The following is a 23586-nucleotide window of genomic DNA, read 5'->3' as shown; positions in this document are numbered from 1 at the left end:
TTTACATTTCCACCAACAGTACGTAAGGGTGAAAATGTAAATTTTCCACTTTTCCTCACATCCTCTCCAGCATTTATTCTATATTGAATTTTAGTGATGGCCATTCTGATAGGTGTGAAATGACACTTCATTGTAGTTTTGATTTGCATTTCTCTAATAATTAGTGATGTTGAACATATTTTCATGTGTGTTGGCCATCTGAATGTCTTCATGAAGAAGTGTCTACTTAGGGTTTCTGCACATTTTTTTGATTTTTATTGAGCTGTTTGTATATTTTAGAGATTAATCCTTTGTCAGTTGCTTCATTTGCAAATATTTTCTCCCATTCTGATGGTTATCTTTTTGTCTTTTTTGTAGTTTCCTTTGCTGTGAAAAGGTTTTAAGTTTAATTAGGTCCCATTTGTTTATTTTTGTTTTTATTCTCATTTCTTTAGGAGTTGGGTCAAAAAAGATCTTGCTGTGGTTTATGTCAAAGAGTGTTCTGCTTATATTTTTTTTAGTTTAATTTTATTTTTAAACTTTACAATATTGTATTAGTTTTGCCAAACATCGCAATGAATCTGCCACAGGTATACATGTGCTCCCCATCCTGAACCTCCTTCCTCCTCCCTCCCCATACCATCCCTCTGGGTCGTCCCAGTGCACCAGCCCCAAGCATTTTTTTTATAGTGTTTGCCCTTTCATTCATGTCTTCAATCCATTTTGAGTTTATTTTTGTCTTTGTTGTTAGGGAGTATTCTAATTTCATTCTTTTACATGTAGCTGTCTAATTTTCCCTGCACCACTTATTGAAGAGCCTATCTTTTCTCCATTGTATATTCTTGTCTTTGTCATAGATTAGGTGTCCATAGGTTGTGGGTTTATTACTGGGCTTTCTATCCTGTTTCATTAATCTATATTTCTGTTTTCATGCCAGTAGATGGCCATTTATTTTTAAAACTACTTGATGCTTCCAATGTTCACAGAAATAGGTCAGCTACCAACTATATCAAAAACATAAGATTACATAGGTGAAATGATCCTAATCAGAAAATAAGCTAAGACGGTTCCAGGGTAACTTCCAAGATATTTATTTATTTTTTTCATTGTATTATCATGATTATATGATATATAAAGTACTTAAGTAAATTTTCAGTTTTCCAATTTTGTGACCAAGAGAGCAAATAATTGGATGCAAAAGACCATACCATGGAAACCTTAGTTTGAGGAAGTTCCAAGATTTGTGGAGAATAAAGCAGATTAGAAGTATCAAGGAAATAACCAGCTAGTATAAAAGCATTTATACTATTTGAAATGTGTTTACACACATACACATAAAACAACAGATAAAACCAACTATGTCTTTATGAAGTTTATGTGCTCTGGAGAGAGAACACAAAAACAAATGATTATGATTTTAGGTGCTTTAAGCTGAAAAGGGTAAAGTCCTCTAAATTTTAGTGATCTAAAAAAGAGAGGTGCCATGCAAAAGGTAGAGCATGCTTCAGTGGATGGGGTTATGCTAATAATGTACTTTGAAAAATTCATGATGTATTTTGGGGTAGGCAAGGAATTTGATGGGATAGGGATGAAGGGCCTGAAGGAAGGTTTAAGACAAGGCAAGTAATGATGTAATAGGTCTTATGTGGTATTCTGTAAGGTTAGTATTCCTACTGTGGTCACAAGTAACCACTAAGTAACCTCAAGCAGTGGAGTATCATACCAGCTTCATGTGTGGTAACATAATTTTGCCTACACTGTAGGGGGGCTTCCCGGGTAGCTCAGTTGGTAAAGAATCTGCCTGCAATGCAGGAGACCCCAGTTCAATTCCTGGGTTGGGAAGATCCCCTGGAGAAGGCAAAGGCTACCCACTCCAGTATTCTTGAGCTACCCTGGTGGCTCAGCTGGGAAAGAATCCGCCTGTAATGTGGGAGACCTGGGCTCAATCCCTGGGTTGGGAAGATCCCCTGGAGAAGGGAAAGGCTATCCTATCCTGTATTCAGTATAGTCCATGGGGTGGCAAAGAGTCAGACATGACTGAGCACTCTCACTTTCATTTTACCATGTGGGGAAGGGATTTGAGGGTAATTAGATGGGAGATACAAGGCCATTCAGTGCCTATTTCATGCATTTTGGACAAGAAATGATGTTCCTAAAACTGATCTCATACAGTAGAATAGAGGGTTGTAAGTATAGATGAATAAAATGACTCCAATAACCTAAACAATTGGATATAGGGTGAGAGAGAGATTTTTAAAGATAACACTTCTACCCTTTTGCTAAAAGAGATTTACTGGATGTTCCATGTGACTACAGGTGCATATTAGATTTGGTGATACACTATCATAATATCATCTGCTAAACAAACACATTCCCTTTGAATTATACCAAAAATTCTACAGTAGTCTTGTGCAAAACTGTATTCTCATATTGGCTAGAAAGGTAATTTCCTCTCTTGGAACTACAGAATTCAAGGCATTTTTTATTGAAATTACTGACCTTTGCCATAAAATGTTTCAGGAAATAATCAGCACTCTTAACGACAGAGGTTTTTCTTTATTTTTTAAGGTAGCATCTTCTAAGCACTGGCACAAAAATTATATGTCCCATATAATGTGGGTGTTCTGACAGTGCAGTCAAGTTAGATTAATTGTAATAAACAAAAACTGTCACTAAAGCTCTCAGCTTATGCCATCTAGTATTGTGTGAATACATTTTATTTCCTAACATTATGAAACAGCCAAGAGTATAATAAATTACTTACCTAAGTCCTTTGAGGATTTTTGCATAATTTACCAAAACAAATTGATTTTAGCGGAAAAGCTGCTAATTTACATGGGTAGGAAGTGTTTTCCTTGGTGTGATGAATTTAATTTCAATTTCCCTGTTTGCATGAATTCACTCCAGTAATTCATCACTGTTAGATTAAACTACAACTATGTTTCACTTGAGTAAGTCTCTAACATTCAATATATATGAATGAAAATAAATTGCCTTTATAGCATGGCTATATATTTGTGTGTGTGTGTATGTGTATATATATATATATGTATATGTATATATATGTGTGTGTGTTATATATATATATAATACATTATTGATAGCATTTAAATAGAGTAAGTAATTTTTAAATGGATATACAATGATTTTTAAATATGAACAAAGTAGTTTAGTACCCTTATTAAGTTGTATTTCAAGGTTTGTTCTTATAGGAGATATACATTTATAGGGTACTGGATATGTACCAATTTACGACCTGGATGTTTTATATTTGTCATGTTATTATACTTTCTAACGTCTTCATGAAGTAGGATTTATTGGCTTCTTCTGGAAATAAAGGACTCTGAAATCAGGAAAGGAAAAGCTCCTCACCTCTCTTTGTATTATAACTGGAGCCTCATTGAGTCAAGGCATCTGCCTCCAGTTACGTGTCCTTTCTTTTCTCACATAAAGTATCTGTCACTTAAGGTCCATAGATTGCCACTACACATATGCCTGCATATTGATGAATACACACATATATATATGTATGTGTATGTATATATATACATACATACCTTTAAAAAAAAACAATTACTCAGATTTCATAGAACATTCTTGGGGAATTAGCAGACTTGAACATATTCTTGTGACATACCACATAAGACTGATGCCTTCAAATTTTACTGTAATAAAACTAGATAACTCTTATCTACTGCTAAAAACAAACCAAAAAACCTAAAAGTTAATAGCTTGTGTGTGCATGCTCAGTTCTGTCCAACTCTTTGCAACCTCATGGACTGTAGCCCACCAGGCTCTTCTGCCCTTGGAATTTTCCAGGCAGGAATACTGGAGTGGGTTGCCATGACCTCCTCCAGGGGATCTTTCTGACTCAGGGATAAACCTGTATTTTTATGTCTCCTACACTGGCAGGCAGATTCTTTACCACTAGCGCCAGCTGGGAATCCAAAAAGTTAGTAGCTTAAAACAATGTATTTATTATCTCAGACAGTGTTTTAGGGTCAGAACCTTAGAGTGGCTTAACTGAGTGGTTCTGGTCTAGAGTCTCTCACAAGGTTACAGTAAGCTGCTGGATTGGCCCAACTGTAGTCACCTCAGGGTTTAACTGAGGCTGAAGACTTAACTGCCAAGCTCATCCATGTGGTTGCCATGCCTCATTTCCTCACTGGCTTCTGGCCATCGACTCTGTTCCCTGCCAAGGGAGGCTCTCCATAGGAAGCCTAAGTGTCCTTAGGACATGGCAACTCGCTTTGCCCACAGTGAGGGCTCTGAGGGAGCTGGCTAGGAAGAGAAAGTCCTCGATAGAAACTGCAGTCTTTTATAACCTAATCTGAAGTGACATACAATCACTGCTGTTGATCACACAGACCAACACTGGTAAAATGTGGGAGGAATCCTTACAAGGTCTGAGCACCGGGAGGCAGGCATTAGTGAGAGGAGTCGGGGAGGCTGGCTACCCCAAGTATCAGTGTGTACATTTCCACTGCAAAATAAAAATGTCATAGCTAATATCAAATAGTCCATTCAAAGACAGTCTGTCTCTAAAACTGCCAAGGACTTCTTCAGTGGCTTAGAAATAATGTTGCTCTCTCCGCATGTAAGATCTGGACAATTAACTTAATGCCACAGTGAAAATGTGTGATGAGACATAATGTTAACTGAGGGACAAGCTCTTTTGACCTGAAAATATCTAAGTGTTCCAGAAGCTATGTGCGAAAACACTTCATAAAATGTGCTCCATTTTTTGATCCTTTTGAGAAGCAGAGAACATTTTACATAACTCTGGCAGTAAGAAAAGTTAGCTATCACATCAGATCCAACAGCATCTCAGTGAAAAAAAGGCTTTGAATTTCAGCTAACGTAAAACTTGATTACAGTGGTTTAAACACCCAAGAGGAGGGAGGTCGCTGTTGGCCTGAGTTCAGGTTTTGCTTATCTCTAATTCTCTTGAGCTTTTCCCCAATGCTTACATTTTCATAATGTCCACCCATCTGTTCCAGCTGCAGGTATCATTTCCAGTTTCATGACTGGCATTAGGTAGGCAGTATAGTGCCAGCTACAACTTTTGATTTTATTAGGAAAGTAAAAGCTTTCCAAAAACAGCAGATTTCCAATTTACCTTCTTTGTCAAAATTAACAAGAACATGGTGAGTAATAATAATAGGCTATACACATACAGCACTTACTATATGCTACAGGCCATTCTAAGTATATTTTACATAATAACTCATTCAAATATCTACCTCACTGTAACCAGATGAGTAGATGCTTTGGTTATCTCTTATTCCACAGAAGAAAGAGGAAAGTCATGTTTTGCTCAGTGTCACACAGCTTAGTGAGTGGGTGAGATGGGATTTAAACTCAAAGATTTGCTTCCAGAATGCATCCTGTTAATTATAATCCTAGAGAAATATGTCACCCTTCTCTGACTGTAGAGAGGGAGGGGTTGTGCATAATAAGCTTTTTCCAGCCATTTAAGTGGAGGTAGCATTAGAGGGAGAAACGCATTAGAGAATGGGAGTTAGGTCTGCCAAACAATCTTGTCTGCTGTGATATGTTACCATCATGTGTCTGTTAACCCTGTTTAAGGTTAGATTTTTTTTTTCATATATATGATGGTGGAAAAATGGATGCTTTACTCATTTTAGGTCACACAACATTAGTCATTTTTAGGTCAACTAGGAGCTGCAAACTCTTTTTTGCTAATTGTAATAACAGATATAATTTTTCTAAGGTGCTATTCTGAAGAGATAGTATAAATGAGAGATGATTATATTTCCTTAATTATTTGGCAGATTAAAATACAAGTACTTACAGTTGCATCAGCTTTTACATTTTAAGTTCAGTAAGAACTGATTTTTAGGTCCTTTCACTGTCTCATGGTACAGAATGCCTCTTCTTTCTAATGTGCAGCATTTGGTGTCCACTGGGAAGTAACTGGACTAGGGAACCTTAAGGACATTTTTCCCTCCAGAGGGCTCTAGTCACATGTCCCAGTAGTGGGCCACCCACTTTCTTGCTGAGCTCTCATCATAAACATTAGAATGGACATCCCCCTGCTTTCCAAACAAGCATAGTGTCACTCCTGCCCATGAAGGACAAATTTTGAGGCATCTTCAGTATCTTCCAAATATTAATTGAATGACATTTGCTCTTATTATTAATTACTGGAGCAAGAGACAAATTACGGGAAGAGGTATTAACAATAGAAACCAAGTTACGGGAACCTGCAGATATATACTTGCTCAATGACGCATATTGTCCACATTAATAGTCGTGCCTTAACACTGAACGGAAGGCCTTACTTTCTCAGAGCTGACATCATTAGGACTGAGTTGTGATTAAATACTCAATGGGAGGTGCCCAGAACTCAAAAACAGTGACAGGCAACAGCCTCACCAGTTATTCTACTCATTCATATGTATTACAGCATGCAGACAAATTCAGAGTGGCCTTTAACTAAATAAAGAATATTTAGTGAACTCCAATTTTATGCAGAATACTACACTGCAAGAAGATTTAAAACATATTTCCAATTCTACCTGGACCCCTCAGAATTGCAGAGTTGACCAAATCTTTACTGGTCAATGGACTGAGAGTGAGATTAAACAAATGCAAGCTGCTCTGGGCACCAATTTAGTCAAAAATTGACTGACTGCCTTCTTTCTCAGGGCTTAGGTGCTCAGGAGGCAATATAAGATGCAGCCTCCATTCCAGGACAGAGTACAGAATCTGACAGGGCAAACAAACACAATTAATACTGTTCGAAACGTGTTATGTGAGAGCAACCCTAAACCAGACTGAACATCCGGAAAGACATCATGGGAGCTGTCATCTACCAGTGAACCCTCAGTTACAAACATAAAGGGGGTTATCAGTAAATATTTGTTGAATGGAAGCATTAATAACTGAATGAAACCAGGGAGGAAAGAGCATATTACTGGGGCATAGATTTCTTAATCTATGCCCCATTTATTCTGATATTTGGGGGCAGGCAGGGAAAATATATAAGAGTGACAGCTGCTATGCCTTGATAGACAGGATGGAGTCACCCAGGTGGAGAAGTGTAGCAAGAGCAATCAGGCTGAGAGAAGGCACACAGCAGAGAAGGCAGATGAGACAGCCCCTTCTGGGTTCAAGAAACTGGTTCCATTCCAAAAAGAGTATTTCTATCTCAGCCTGAAAATAATGGAATGGGTATTCTCATTGTATAGAAACAAGAAAAATAATTTCACAAATAATGACTTACATTCACTATTAACAGAGGGGTTTGCTTTTATATGAGGTTATAGATAGACATATTTTTTTAAATCAGAGAGTAAATAATTTCTACTTTTCTTTCAGTTAACCTTTATCAGATTCACACAGAATGCAGCATTTCAGGATGAGGGAAAGGTTAGGTAATTATGGATAGTACGGTTAGGAATGTTTTAAATTGCAAGCAACTATTTAAAATAGTGAAGGTCAGAGCATATTTCTTTAGTCCTCTGCATACTTAGAAAATCACTTTAATCCCATTTAAGAGATTGCTCAATAAATATATGAATATTTCCCCCAAAGAATATCTATAACAATCTTTATCAAAAATATGTCTTAGACATTTATCAATAAATGTGTCACACAAAGAAACTTTAAATTGCCAACAATGTCTATTAGGTTTCCATGGGACTGGGGACAACGAACCATGGAAAGACAAATAACAATAGGTTCAGAATGGCAAGGAAATCACAATTTTGCAGTGGGTGTAAAGAGGTTTAAGATGGCATCACAAAACCAATTAATGGCAACAGATAAGTGTAAAGGGCTAAAAATAGCACAAATAGGATGGACAAGTGATCACTAAGGGGAAGCTTTCAGAGAAGACAGGGTATTTATTTATTTATTTTTTATTTTTAAACTTTACAATATTGTATTGGTTTTGCCAAATATCGAAATGAATCCGCCACAGGTATACATGTGTTCCCCATCCTGAACCCTCGTCCCTTCTCCCTCCCCATACCATCCCTCTGGGTCGTCCCAGTGCACCAGCCTGAGCATCCAGTATTGTGCATCGAACCTGGACTGGCAACTCGTATTTAAATTACATGGAAAAGTACAATGTCCAGAGGAAGAGAAAGGAAAAGACATTATTAATTAAAGACTATTGCACATACTTAGGATAAAAGCAGAGAAAAACAATACACACGAAAAGTTAGTGATATGGCTTAAGTGGACTGTAGGGTGTTTGAGAGCAAGCAGAAGACAGGCATTAGAGTCTGCAACATGAATCTGCCATGATGGTTTAGGCATGGCTTTAACAAGGTTTTTTGTTTTGTTTTTGTTTTTGTGTGTGTGTGTGTTTTTTTTTTTTTTTAGTCTTCAAAGTCTGTCAGTATCTCACAGGTCATCTTAAAGTCTAGAAGGATATAATGCATTCATTTCTGCAAGTTTCAATCAAGCATGCTTAGATTGATGCTCAAGGAAGAGATAGAAAGGCAGCTTGATCTATTCCTCAAAGTTCCCTTCTGGCTTCTATGATCACAAACATGGAATATGCTGATCATTGGAATCCATCATATTCATTTTCTCTAAGAAGAGTACTGCATGATAAAAACAATTGCAAAATTGCTAGTATTTTTATGCAGATCCCTAAGCATGAAAATGTTAGGAATTACTTTCTAGGTTAAAAAGAAACACCTATAATAACTTAATCTGCACAGGACTTCTGCATAGACATATAATGAGATGGGTATTGGCAGAGTGCTGTGCTTATTTAGCTGTGGCCTTATAAAAAAAACCAATCATTTGCATATTCCTCTCAGTTAAGTATTATACTGACATACTTAATTAAAACCATAAAGGGCACTGACAATATTTCATTCTTTTAATGAAAGAGGAAACATATTATACAGTTCAGACTGTCTCTGTAGTTAATTTGTCCTGACTTTTTACTGCTCAAACTGTGCTCCTTCTATGAATGTTGTCAATTAGGATGAAAAGAAGGAAAATTAAAGTCGCTCTTGAAAATGCACTTGTGTTTGTTTGTGGAATCTGTGTACATTCAGAAAGTTGTGATTTGCATATTTCATGTATAATTAAGCCCAGGAAGAGTGAACACTGGAGAGAGTAGGCAGTTTCACACTCTACAAGCATCTTCCTTGTCATTATTGGGAATTCAGGTTTGAAGACATGGTTCCTTCTTCAAAACATTACCTATCTTTTTTCTGAGAAAAATACTGTAAGGAATATCAAAAATTTCCATTGTGTATATCTAAATACATTTATGGATATATATTATGTGACAGTGCTGGGGTAACGTGTGTTGAGATAAACTAAGTGTAACCAAATGTACACTGGACACGAAAACTTGAGTGTGAATCACAACACTTCCATTATGTTTATGAAAGGCTTCTACAAGTCACAGCTATGTCATCAATAACATGTAAGTAATGGCACACAGTCCACTGACTGAAACAACAAATGGAGAATGTCAGTCACCTAAGGTACATGTAAGCACTTGATAAACTGGTCCACACCAAACAATATAATATAAATGGTATACACCACCAGTGTAATAGTATTTTTCTGATATTGCAATCTTTTTAAATCAAGGAAGGGACAAAATAAATACTGCTGCCCGAAAGAGGCTTACAAGTCTAGTGAGAAAGAATAGACAGTACAATTCAAGTAGAATGAAATATGTACTATATTTGTGTATATTAGAGGAATAAAGCAAGTATATAACTATGGTTAACCTGCCTATAGCTCATTTTGCTTCAGTGAATGGGCCTCTTTGGAATAAGACCACTGGGGTAGATCAAGACCAGAGGAAGTAAAATTTAATTCCCAAGGAAGAACTCAGGACATTTTCATTTGAACCCAAGATCGAAGAAATGGGATTTTAATATTTTCAGAAAAGTAAATTTGTAGCTCAATCTTCCAGCTACATTAGCATCAAGTTTCTACATGGCTGCTTCTGGTTTTGTGTTGGCTCCTTTTTGAACTGCTGTGAATAGTTTACTGTGGAACACCTGTAGTGAGCTCCACTAGGAAAGAAAAAGGTATATATATATAAATATCTTCCTCCCACCCTCAACCTTTGTCTCTTTATAATCTCACTGACATGCACACGTATACTTACACCATTTTTGTAAGGTATTGTGTGTGTGCGCTCAGCTGCTAAGTCGTGTCCAATTCTTTGTGACTCCACGGACTATAGCCCACCAGGTTCCCCTGTGCATAGGATTTCCCAGGTAAGAATACTGGAGCAGGTTGCCATTTCCTCCTCCAGGGGGCCTTCCCAACCCAGGGATCAAACCTGTGTCTCCTGTGTCTCCTGCATTGGCAGGTGGATTCTTTAGCACTGCACCACCTAGGAAGTATACATTCTCTATTTTATTGACTTTTTGAAATTCAATATTGACTTTCTGAGATTTAAATCTGAAAGACAATTATTGACTTACTGGTATGTTTAAAGCAATTTCTTAAGGCAACAGATTCTAAGTACCATGTCTTTCAGCTAATCAATACCTGCAGGGGATTTACTTTAATAACTTAGCATGCATTCTCTTTTCTCCTTACTGGGCATATCTGGGTGCAGTTGACAGGCTTTCTTAAACTGAATTGAACTTTGGGCTGCTGACCAATGTGTTTCCTTCCAAATAAGATTATATGATGGTATCCATCATGTCTGGCTCATCATTGTGTGTAATGACAGCATGGCATGTTGTCATATCCTTCAAATGATCAGTCCTGATTGGGTCTAGAGATGGCCTCTGACTAAGACAGTAGACAAGAAAAGGCTGCCCTACTCTGTAATCTGAGAGCTGAAGCTGACATATGATATCCCAGGCAAGAAGGCAAGCAACAGCACACACAAACAAATCCATTAGGTGATCATCTAATACATGGGATCAGGAACATGATCAACTGCTGAAATTCATAAGACCTGAAGTCAACACTCGAGACAAAGCTAATAGACAAGTATGATGAATACACTCAATTATCTATAATTTTAAACTGCATGTAGAATTGCAATTTGAGGTTAGCTGGACCATGTCTGTTTTTTGCAGCACCTTGTCTTCTCTGGGGAACTGCCATGCCATAACTAAAACAGCTGGAATTTTCAAGCAACATTTAAATGGTTTTCAGCAACACTGAGGCCAAGTTGCTCCAGATGTGGGTAAGGGGACAACCTCTCCAAAGTCTCTAGCATTTGTTCTTCTTACCTAGACTAATTTTGCCTCTATTCCAGGTGAAGGTACTGTCAGTTCCAGGGAAAGAGTCTAACAGATGGTATTAGTAGTTGGAGTGTGAGATGGATTGGGCTCCCAGGATCTTCAGGATAGTGTCTTCAACAGCAGCAGCACTACAGTCACTGAACAATTACGAAGACACAGGTATTGTGGAAAGTACTTTAAAGAAATAGCTCACATAATACTCCAAAAAAACTCATGAAGGAGTGAGTGTCTACTGCTAGTCTCATTTCATATGTGAGAAAACTTAGGATTTCAGACGTCTTCCTATAGTCAAACAGTTAAGATTTTATTGAAAGAGAATACAGAACAGATTCTATATTCTACAATGCTATATAGTTAATATTTGGTTATTTGATCATTTTGAGGGCTTTGATCTGAAAATGTAAAAAGAATTTCGATACAACACAACTGACTTTGTGAGCTACTTCAGATTCTATATAACCTAGCCCGAGTTCATAAGATGCCACCTGCTTCCTTTGCTATTGCTGACACCTGAGGTTTGCATACCACACACAAAGGTGTTCTGGAGTGCTATGAGGCTACACAGGGGGTTCAAAAGGATATTTTACAATTTTAACCAATAGTTGGCATCTGTTAGACATTTACCCCAAACTATAAATCCTAGGTTTACAGATTTCATGATTTAAACATTATTTTTTTTTCCTCTGTACTGTCCTGTAGGATGAGGAAAGCCCCCAGGGAGAGTGGGAATGCCAAAGGAGTGGGCCCTGGAGGAGAGAAAGGAAAGATTTCCCAGTGGAGGGGAGGTATATATCTTTTGGTGACATCTTATTGCTGCAAAAGCACCATGAAAATCAATGTGAATAATAAATGAGAATGATGATATGCAGTTCAATTCCAAGGCTTGAAAACTGTACAGCACACATCATATTAGTAATTGTAATTAGTTAAGGATGAAACTCTACTGTTATATCTTCTTTTGATTTCCATGTATTTTTAAAAAATGACCACTAATCTATCAGGACATACTTACTACACTATTTGATCTAACCGTGTAATAATATGAATTGTTAGATATTTCTTCTGCACACAGGCACCATGGAAAGATTTCTGAGACAAGACCATGGAAACTGAGAAATGTTGGCAACCTGTGAATGGTCCTTGTTTTGGGCTTCCCAAATCTGAAACTTTGAGCCCCCTATGTTAAGTCTTATCCATGTAGAACTGCCTTTATTACTTTCAGTGAAAACTGTTAGTTGCTCAGTCATGTCCAACTCTTAGCAACCCCATGGTTTGTACCCCAGCAGGCTCTTCTGTGCATGGAATTCTCCAGGCAAAAATACTGGAGTGGCCAGCCATTCCTTCTTCAAGGGATCTTCTGACACAGGGATTGAACCTGGGTCTCCTGCATTGCAGGCAGATTCTTTATTGTCTGAGCTACCAGGCAGTCAGTCATAAGTGGCCACCAAAGCTCATATGCCACAATTTAGTGCAGTGGAGTCCATTCCCTGTTGGGTAAACCTTGGCCAGTGTTAAGTGGCAGTTTGGGATAGGGCTACACACAAATTTCTGCTCCTTTCTCTCTTCATGGACCCTACAAGATATGTTTTTTCATGTAGCCCTTCAAAAGTTATGCAAGCCACATTGAACTGCTGTGTATCCTTCAAACTCACTGTGAGGAGGTGGCCAGAACACAAGGTAGGACACTACAGAGATTCTCATCTCGTATTGACTCAGTTTTCTCTCTCATCACCCTTCCTGTCCTGGTTTTGAACCTTTCCAATACAGTGTTCAGATTAGATCAGATCAGATCAGTCACTCAGTCGTGTCTGACTCTTTGCGACCCCATGAATCGCAGCACGCCAGGCCTCCCTGTCCATCACCAACTCCCGGAGTTCACCCAGACTCACGTCCATCGAGTCAGTGATGCCATCCAGCCATCTCATCCTCTGTCGTCCCCTTCTCCTCTTACCCCCAATCCCTCCCAGCATCAGAGTCTTTTCCAATGAGTCAACTCTTCACATGAGGTGGCCAAAGTACTGGAGTTTCAGCTTTAGCATCATTCCTTCCAAAGAAATCCCAGGGCTGATCTCCTTCAGAATGGACTAGTTGGATCTCCTTGCAGTCCAAGGGACTCTCAAGAGTCTTCTCCAACACCACAGTTCAAAAGCATCAATTCTTCAGCCCTCAGCCTTCTTAGCACTCTAATATTTCCCCCAGTCTTGCTGTCTCAATGACCCAACCTAACACAGTATCATTGTTGACTGCAACCAACAAAAGAACCATGTGAATTAATTGATAGTCATGAGACTATGTAGCTTCTCAAAATATTAAGACCAGAAAACAAGTTTGGCTGTTTCCCCAAAATTTTGTTTGGGAAAATTCCCAAATGCAATCTTTTATCAGTCCTTGGAATCTTTCCTAAAACATCCACACTCACATAGATACATCAACACATTTAAATAACATCCAGCTGACCACATTCTAAAGTATCTCCATTTTAGTTTTTTGAGAACTTTAACAATACAGTCACTCTATAGTTGTCTTAAAATTAGTGCATTAAAAACAGTCAAATTGATCAAGTTTCAACTTACTTTATTCTTCTGACTTTAAAGAACATTTTACTTTTGCTAGTAATGTCAGATTAAATCCAAAAAGAAAGCATACAGCATCTGTTCAGCTATCTTTTCACACTGGTAACCAATGTAGGCACTAGAAGTATGTTATCATATTGATACTCAGGACTGTCTTATAAAAAGTGTGTTAGTCGCTCAGTTGTGTCCAACTCATTGTGACCCTATGGACTGTAGCCCACCAGGATTCTCTGGGCAAGAACTGGAGTGGGTCACCATTCCCTTCTCCAGGGGATCTTCCTGACCCAGGGATCGAACTCGAGTCTCCTGCACTGCAGATAGATTCTTTACTGTCTGAGCCAATTTTATGAAGTAGGTAATATTTTATGCAGGGCAGCACTGGGGTCAGAGCTTATATGTGCATGAGGCTTCAAAGTAGGAAATGAACAATTTGGTTTCATACCCTGGTTTTATCTGACTGTTTCAAGACAGGGTTCTATAATGAGCACTTTTGGAGTTATTGAAAGGTTGGAAACTTTGAATTATTAATAATCTGCTTATACAACGCTTTCTGATAATGAGCCCCGCATGATAAATTAGCTCATTCATTATGTGGGAATTCAGTCTGCCACCCAGGACAGAAAAGATACAGATGCACTCTCCTTATTCACTGCCCCTACAGAGTTCCTCCACACAGAGCATTCCCGCAGACTTCTGAGGCAGTGAACACAGAGACCATTAAAAGGCCACAATCTGATCTTGCTTTAACCCCCTGTTGTGCTAATCTGAACTCCCTTGAAGCTCCTGTGAATTCAATATGAGCTCAAAGTTGAGTTCAGCTTCTCTAAGGGAAAGACCGTTCTTAGAAACTGGAGCCCAGTCAATGGTTCTTTCTGTATGTCTACCCAGTGGAGTTCATCTACTTAAAAGTTTGAAGTCGATATTTTTGAGCTTGAATTCTTCAATCATCAATCAATGTTTGTTTTTTGTTTTGTTTTTTTTCCCCAGTATAAACACCCTTCTAAACTGATGTGCTACTGCAGCAGCATTTATACTCAGTTCTTTCAGAAACCAGTTTGGTTAATGATCTTGATTTAAAAATCATCCCTGCTAACGACCACTGATGTTTTACTCTTCACGTTTCAGATTTCATGAGAGTTTCAACATTTGATCATGCTGTTGGTAATAAAAGTTCTCATTACAGAGAGAGACTGGATTCTCAGATTTCTGTATGCTGATCCACTCTGGTTTGTCACCAAAGTCATTAAGACTGTGCTTAAAGTTAATTCTCCTGATTGTCAAATTTGACAAAAATGGAATTTTTGTTTTGTTTCAATTACAAACATTCTTGTTTGTAATTGAAAAATAGTTGGTTTACAATATTGTGTTAGTTTTTAGGTGTACAGAGAAGTGATTGTTATCTATCCTTTTTTAGTTTTTTTCCATTATAGGGTCACACAAGATATTGAATATAGTTCCCCCTGCTATAAAATAGGTTTCTGTTGCTCATCTATTTTATATATAGTAGTATGTATCTGTTGATTCTAAACTCATAATTTATCTCTCTCCCACCTCTGCTACCCCCTTTGGTAAAAACAAGTTTGTTTCCTATGTCTGTGAGTCTATTTATATTTTATAAATAAGTTCATTTGTCTCATTTTTTTTTATTTCACATATAAGTGATAATATATATTTGTCTTTGTCTGACTGACTTCACTTAGAATGATAATCTCTAGGTCTAACAATGTGCTACAAATGGCATTATTTCATTCTTTATTATGGCTGAGTAACAGCCCATTATATACATATATATATATATAATATTCATACACACACACTACATCCTCTTTATCCATTCATCTCTGACACATTTTCTTTTTCACCATCTGGTAAATCCCATTGACCATCTTCAATAATGGGTATATGCTGTCACTATTCCTCTCTCATGCCCTCTAATTATGAATATTGCTTTTTTCTGCTTTTGGATCCAGGATAGGATGACATTAAGACAAAATAGATTAATTTATTCTATGCTCAGCACATTAATATATGGTAGCTAAAAGTGTCTTGCATAAAGTATCTTCTACATACACGCAGGTGTCATAATTATCATGCCTAGTATTGTTCCTTTTATTTACTTATTTTTTTTTCTCCAAAGGCAAACATTTTGCAGGGCCCAACCAGCAAGAGAATAAGATAGCTACAGCAAAACTGGCTAAGAGGAAAATGTCTACCTTTAAAATAAAATGAAACAAAATAACAACCTCCTCACCCTATCACTACCGTGAAGAATTACAGACAAAAAGGACCCACAAGAGTTAAAAGAAAGGTGATGTTACTGAAATTACGACCATATGAGTTGCACTCTTTTGAATGTACATTAGCTCAGAAGTGGTCAGCTTGATTGTTCAGCCATTATGGAAACAACGTGTGTTGGACTGAATGTCTGTGTCCCCCTGAAATCCACATGTTGAAGCCCTAAGCCCCAGTGTGATGCTTTCTGGGAGTGTGTGTGATTATATAGAGATGAGGTCATGAAGCTGGTGGTGGCGGGAGCGGGACTAATATCCACATGGGAAGACAAAGATACCAGAGTTTGCTCTCTGCCAAGTGAGGACCCAGTAAGAAGACAGCTAAACAGCTGTCTGCAAGCCAGGGAGAGGTCCTTCATCAGAATCTGACCAGTTGGGACTTCCCTGGTCCAGTGGTTAAGAATCCACCTGCCAGTGTAGGGGACACAGGTTCGATCCCTGGTCCAGGAAGATCCCACATGTCCGTGGGGCAAGTAAGCCTCTGCACACAACGTACTGAGCCTGTACCCTAGGGCCTAGGAGCCATATGCCTGAAGCCCACATGCCTACACCCATGTTGTGCAACAAGAGAAGCCCCCACGAAGAGAACCCTGTGCTCCACAAGGAAGACAAGGCCCTGCTGGCAGCAAGGAGAGAAAACCCATGTGTAGCAACGGACATTCAGAGGTTCCAGACCTGAGAGAGAGAGATTTCTGTTGTTTAAGCCACCTAGTCAACGGCATTTTCTTACGGCAGCCAGAGCTGACGAGAACATAAGGGACTGAGGGTAAGAAAACACAGTGTGGGCTCATGGAAACCAAATATGCTAACGATTGTGCTGCTTTTCCAATGACTCCTGGCTCTAGCAACCTCAGGAGCAGATGCATATTTCTCCTAAACCAGACATTAAGAATACGGGTTCTAGATTGGACTCCCAGAGTTGAATCCTGCCTCTTCCACTGTCCAGATCTGCAAATGAAGTAAGTTACTTAATGTTTCTGATCTTCAATTTCCTCCATGTTAACTTTATTGTTTTTGTGAAACACATTTTATTTATATCTGCTTTTCTCTATATTTTTGTCTTCCTTTCTCTTGTTCTATCTTCCTTTGAGTCTAGCATACAGACTAGTTCAGGAAAAAAATACTTCTGGTTAATTTTGTTAGGTTTTATATAGAATATTTCCACTGGGCAGATTTTGAGTACAGATCACCCCATAGGCTATCAACCTATATGCCCAATCTATAAATCATTTTGTTATAAAACATGGCCCACCAAGTTGGATTCATGATGCTAGGGCCACATGGCAAAAAGCATTATGTTCTACACATGAGATATTGCCTCTGTACATTTTTTTAACAAATTACACCGGAAGTTAGAACTTCACAGCTGCCTCCCTGGTACAACCATCAATCTTGCTGGATGATTACAATCATTGCAGATTTTCAACATTCTGATTACAGTAGTGAGGAGAAGTTACACAGTCTTCTCCTAGTATTGGGCTTCCCTGGTTCCTCAGCAGTAAATAATCCCCCTGCCAATTCAGGAGACACAGGTTTGATCCCTAGATCAGGGAGATCCCCTGCAAGAGGGCATGGTAACCCACTCCAGTATTCTTGTCTGGAGAATCCTACGGACAGAGGAACCTGACAGGCTACAGTCCACTGGGTTGCAAAAGAGTCAGTCATGATTCAGCCACTAAAGATCAAAACAAACTCCCAGTATTATTTGCCAAACTTAATTTAAAGAAATTTGTGTTAAGAATTAAGAACTTCGGGACAGAATCTAGATTCATTTTGAAAAGGAAGGCATGGAGAAAAATGATGGTTTAGGAGGAGGAAATGGTAACAAAGATAAAGGTTACTTACTCTTGAAAAAACTTAAAATATGATAGGGCTAAGCACAAAGCAAGGAGACAAATATCCAAACAGCCATGTCAATCCATCAATCAGTGACTCTCCTGGGACCAGATCAGTAACAGGCAAAATATTGATTTGTGAGAGAGACAAAGACTGTGTGTGTGTGTGTGTGTGTGTGTGCGCGCGCGCGCATGAGCGCACACACATGTGAAACAGAAAGGAGTAAAAAAGTCAGTGTTCCTCTGGTGCTACCTATAGAAACTCAAAAGAGTTCAATCACTTTAGGTCTTATATTTGCTTCCTAGCTTGGAAATCATTTTTAAGAAGATAGGAAGAGATAGCATCTAAGAGCTATGTTAAAAATGAGCATCTTTATAACTTAAATAAGACATGGGATTTAAGTTACAACCTAGTGACCACAGTTATTAACACTATATTGTATATTTGAAAGGTGCTAAGAGAGTAAATCTTAAAAGATCTTATCACAAGAATAGAATTGTTACTTTGTGTAATGATAGAAGTTAACTAGACTTATTATGGCAATCATTTTACAATATATATATATATAGCCAAACATTATACTATACACCTGAAACTAACATAAGATTCAGTTCAGTCCCTCAGTCGTGTCCGACTCTTTGCGACCCCATGAATTGCAGCACACCAGGCCTCCCTGTCCATCACCAACTCCCAGAGTTCACTCAAACTCATGTCCATCGAGTTGGTGATGCCATCCAGCCATCTCATCCTCTGTCATCCCCTTCTCCTCCTGCCCCCAATCCCTCCCAACATCAGAGTCCTTTCCAATGAGTCAACTCTTCGCATGAGATGGCCAAAGTACTGGAGTTTCAGCTTTAGCATCAGTCCTTCCAATGAATACCCAGGACTGATCTCCTTTAGGATGGACTGGTTGGATCTCCTTGCAGTCCAAGGGACTCTCAAGAGTCTTCCCTAACACCACAGTTCAAAAGCATCAATTCTTCAGCACTCAGCTTTCTTCACAGTCCAACTCTCACATCCATACATGACCACTGGAAAAACCATAGCCTTGACTAGGTGGACCTTTGTTGGCAAAGTAATATCTCTGCTTTTTAATATGCTACCTAGGTTGGTCACATTTTCCTTCCAAGGAGTAAGCGTCTTTTAATTTCATGGCTGCAGTCATGATCTGCAACGATTTTGGAGCCCAGGAAAATAAAGTCTGCTACTGTTTCCACTGTTTCCCCATCTATTTCCCATGAAGTGATGGGACCAGATGCCATGATCTTAGTTTTCTGAATGTTGAGCTTTAAGCCAATTTTTTCACTCTCCTCTTTCACCTTCATTAAGAGGCTTTTTAATTACGCTTCACTTTCTGCCATATGGGTGGTATCATCTGCATACCTGAGGTTATTGATATTTCTCCTGGCAATCTTGATTCCAGCTGGTGCTTCTTCCAGCCCAGCGTTTCTCATGATGTACTCTGCATATAAGTTAAATAAGCAGGGTGACAATATATAGCCTTGACGTACTCCTTTTCCTATTTGGAACCAGTCTGTTATTCCATGTCCAGTTCTAACTGTTGCTTTCTGACCTGCATACAGGTTTCTCAAGAGGCAAGTCAGGTGGTCTGGTATGCCCATCTCTTTCAGAATTTTCCACAGTTTATAGTGATCCACACAGTCAAAGGCTTTGGCATAGTCAATAAAACAGAAATTGATGCTTTTCTGGAACTCTCTTGCTTTTTCTATGATCCAGTGGATGTCGGCAATTTGATCTCTGTTTCCTCTGCCTTTTCTAAAACCAGCTTGAACATCAGGAAGTTCACAGTTCACATACTGCTAAAGCCTGGCTTGGAGAATTTTGAGCATTACTTTACTAGCATGTGAGATGAGTGCAATTGTGTGGTAGTTTGAGCCTTCTATGGCATTGCCTTTCTTTGGAACTGAAATGAAAACTGACCTTTTCCAGTCCTGTGGCCACTGCTGAGTTTTCCAAATTTGCTGGCATATTGAGTGCAGCACTTTCACAGCATCATCTATCAAGATTTGAAATAGCTCCACTGGAATTCCATCACCTCCATTAGCTTTGTTCGTAGTAATGCTAACATAAGATTAGATGTCACTTATAACTCAGATAAACAAACACAGGCATGGACTAAAATCTAATGCCTACATTATAAAAATAATTTTGCTTAAATGCTAAAAAGCAAAAATGAATATAAACATATTTCATGCTAACTCCAACCATTTGTCTTACTTGAGCCAGACATTTATTTTCTATCTCCATTCATCAAATATTTTGTAGTTACAAACATTGGATAAACACAGAGATAAAGATGAGTAAGGCATTATTTCATAACTCATGTTGCCCAAAGGGATCTTATAAGGAATGCAGACTTGGGATGAATTAGAGTAATTTGAGGAATATACAGGATGCTATGGGATCATGGCACAAAAGATACCCTACATGTTGATGACATGATTGCACAGATTATTTCCTAAGACAATTTATTTTCCCTGTAGTTGCCTGGTTCTGGTTGGATCACATTAGTTTGGATGATCAAAATGAACAGGTTAGTAATCATTTCAGGCATAAATAAATAACTAAAATAGACTTTACTACTTTAGCAGTTTTAATACATAGATATTGAAGACAGGAAGTATATATTTCCTCCACTTCAATATATCTATATTAAATAGATAACTAGTTGGGGTTAACAATGGCCATCTTAGTGAAGTGCACAGGTTTTCTTTTAGGGTGTGAAAATTAGAGCAACACACCCCAGTCCAGTACTCTTGCCTGGAAAATCCCATGGACGGAGGAGTCTGGAAGGCTGCAGTCCATGGGGTCATGAAGAGTCAGACATGACTAAGCAACTTCACTTTCAATTTTCATTTTCATGCATTGGAGAAGGAAATGGCAACCCACTCCAGTGTTCTTGCCTGGAGAATCCCAGGGACGGGGGAGCCTGGTGGGCTGCTGTCTATGGGGTCACACAGAGTTGGACACAACTGAAGCGACTTAGCAGCAGCAGCAGCAGCAGCAGCAGCAGCAGCAGCAGCAGCAGAGGAATCCAGAGAGGAGAGAGAGAGAGAGAGAGAGAAGCAGGGTAGAGAAAAAGATGTTTGTACCATACCAAGTCTAAATTGAGAAGAATTCATGATTGTTTCATTTTCCTTGTACACTAGTTGAGCCTCAGATACTTTCAATCACAAGAATCCCTAGCTGGTACAACATCAGCACATTATCATAAACTACTTCCCAGACTTCATATGTATTCACTGGTTATCCACTAGTATCATTTCCCATTCCAGGATCCAATCCAGAATACCATACTGTATTTATTTATTGAACTTTTAAAAAACACTAAAAAATATGTCAAAACATTCAGAAATAAGATATCATAGTCAAATTATTATTATTATTCTTGACCCTACCCTTATTCAAGCTCTCAGATTCCTTTTAATCACAGCAAAATGATATTTCAGTGCCAAATTATTTGATGTTCTTTGTCCAAGTTATAAACAAATACATACAATTTCAAATAAAATTAGCTACTTCAATAGCTAATTATTTATTAACAATAAAAATTTGTTCCTTGTTAGGAATACCTCTTTGGAAAAAAAAAATAATTCTTCAGGCTTTGCTGGTGACTCAAGTGATAAAGAATCTGCCTGCCCATGTAAGGAGACGCAGGTTCCATCCCTGGTTGGGGAAGATCCCACATGCTTTGGAGCAGCTAAGCCCTTGCACCCAACCATTGAGTCTCTGCTCTAGAGCTCAGGAGCCAGAAGTACTGAATCCAGAGCACCCTAGAGCCTGTGCTCAGCGACAAGAGAAGCCACCACAAGAAGCCTGCACACAGCAGTTAGAGAGTAACACCTGCTCTCTGCAACTAGAAAAAAGCCCATGCAGCAACAAAGATCCAGCATAGCCAAAAATAATTAATTTTTAAAAAATACTGCCTTGAAGAGTTAACATCACTATACCAGGAGAGAAATAATGTGAGAAACCACTCTCCAAACTTTATTCTACTTCTGATAGAACTCTGTAACTCAGTTCTTAACATAGGATTGGATTTAAATTTGCAGCCATTAAGGCATGTCTCCATTTTATATTAGGATTTTAATTTAATATTTGTCACTAAGGAAACTGATTTGCATTTTAATGAGAAAACTCACTATGCAAACTTTTGAAACATTTCACCTAGAGGTTGACAGCAAAGTCAAAAGAAGTAACTTCATAACTAAAAACACTCAGTTATATTAAAAAAAATGGGAATTATTTTATTCTTCAAATTAGATATTCTGTTGGGAATTGAACCTATGTTTTCAATTTTCTAAATGTGGTAGAGGAGTTACTTTTCTATTGAGATAAAGATGTATATACTTCATTCATATTTAAAACATATATAGATCTCTATCAGAACTGTAAACTATTAATCTTTGTTCTACATAATTATTTTTGTCTTGGTTTTCTCAACCATGTCTTTTTATTAAGGGTCCAAGAGAATCCCTGATGTGTAAGTACACATTTATATAGAACAGTATTTTTCTCTGTACAGTGACATACATTTCAGCAAAAACAACATTATAAAAGTAGTTACAAGTGAGCTGAATATAAAGCTGTGGACCAGTTTTCTAAAAGAGATCTATACCACTTAAAATACTGGGTTTAAAATTTTTGACCATTAGCAGAAACATAGCTATCAGTTTAAACCTAGAAACTAAAAATTATGTATCTAAAGCAACATGTCTTTCAAAGAACCTTGGGTACTGGATAACTTATTTCTCTTTCCTGAGCATCAATTGCCCTTAATGTCTATATCTCAACTCAATCATTAAGATTATCCAGAATAATAGGTATAAAGCACATTAAGCATGGTTCCTGAAAAGCAATTAAAAGGAGTCACGTTCCCATTTTTTTGCCGTAGTATTACCCATTACATCAACTTCACCTAATGTATCCAGTTCAGATGGTGTATAAGACTTTTAAGCTCAATATAGGTATGATAATCTATGTTCTTTCTACTTGTTTATTAGATATGCACTTCTCCAATAATATTTTATTGTAGCATTGTGTCTTTAATATAGGTTCTAATTTAGGGCCATGCTTCACCAGGAGTTGCTCCTGTCTTTAGCCTTTATTTATACTGAAATTGATTCAGCATTAACTTCATTTTTCACGTAACTGACACTTTGAAAAATACACACCCCTTATCTTGTAGATTATTCCTCAGTTTGTGGTTTAGTGCTCCCAGGGATTACAGTCAAGTTGTGTATCCCTTGCTAGATACTGGCACAGTTAAACAGAATCATTTTTTTTCTTCTGTATCAAACACATCCAGTCACATCTGACTATCCTTCATGGTGATGTTTATGATCTTCTAGTTAAGGTCTTAACCCAGTTTCTCAACTCTGTACTGTTTCTCTTTCCACATAAGACGCAGTATGCAGAGACTTTTTGAGATGATACAAAAAGAATCTGAGAATCAATAGATATATGTTTAACAATTACTTTGCTTTACACCTGAAACTACCACAACATTGTTAATCACCTCTACTCCAAAATAAAAATACAGTTTAAAAAAAGGATCATATACTATAATCAACTGGGATTCAATCTAGGATTTCAGGGATTTTTTAATATCCACAAATCAATCAATGTGAAACACTACATTAACAAATTAAAGAATAAATACCATAT

The 23586-nt window shown here is 38.0% G+C and overlaps 1 long non-coding RNA gene across 11 annotated transcripts in view; it reads left to right on the top strand.

Annotated features, from left to right (window-relative positions):
• The window catches only part of LOC147353357 (uncharacterized), a 238252-nt gene extending 215214 nt beyond the window's left edge, over nt 1-23038 (top strand). For 3 of the 11 annotated variants that reach the window (XR_015145037.1, XR_015145033.1, XR_015145034.1), the window contains 4 exons: nt 11213-11357; nt 11898-11983; nt 15909-17021; nt 21486-23038. This is a non-coding gene — a long non-coding RNA (uncharacterized LOC147353357). Of the gene's footprint in view, nt 1-11030; nt 11141-11212; nt 11358-11897; nt 11984-12796; nt 12876-15908; nt 17022-21485 lie in introns of all 11 variants that reach the window. The other 8 variants (XR_015145043.1, XR_015145042.1, XR_015145041.1 and 5 more) reach the window with 4 other exon arrangements.
• Nucleotides 23039-23586: the final 548 nt, after the last annotated feature.

Source organism: Bos grunniens, chromosome 18, assembly GCF_055505025.1.
Source record: "Bos grunniens cultivar Pamir isolate PY7600 chromosome 18, Bosgru_T2T1.0, whole genome shotgun sequence".
Taxonomy (NCBI): domain Eukaryota; kingdom Metazoa; phylum Chordata; class Mammalia; order Artiodactyla; family Bovidae; genus Bos; species Bos grunniens.
This window is presented reverse-complemented; position numbering and strand designations above follow the sequence as displayed.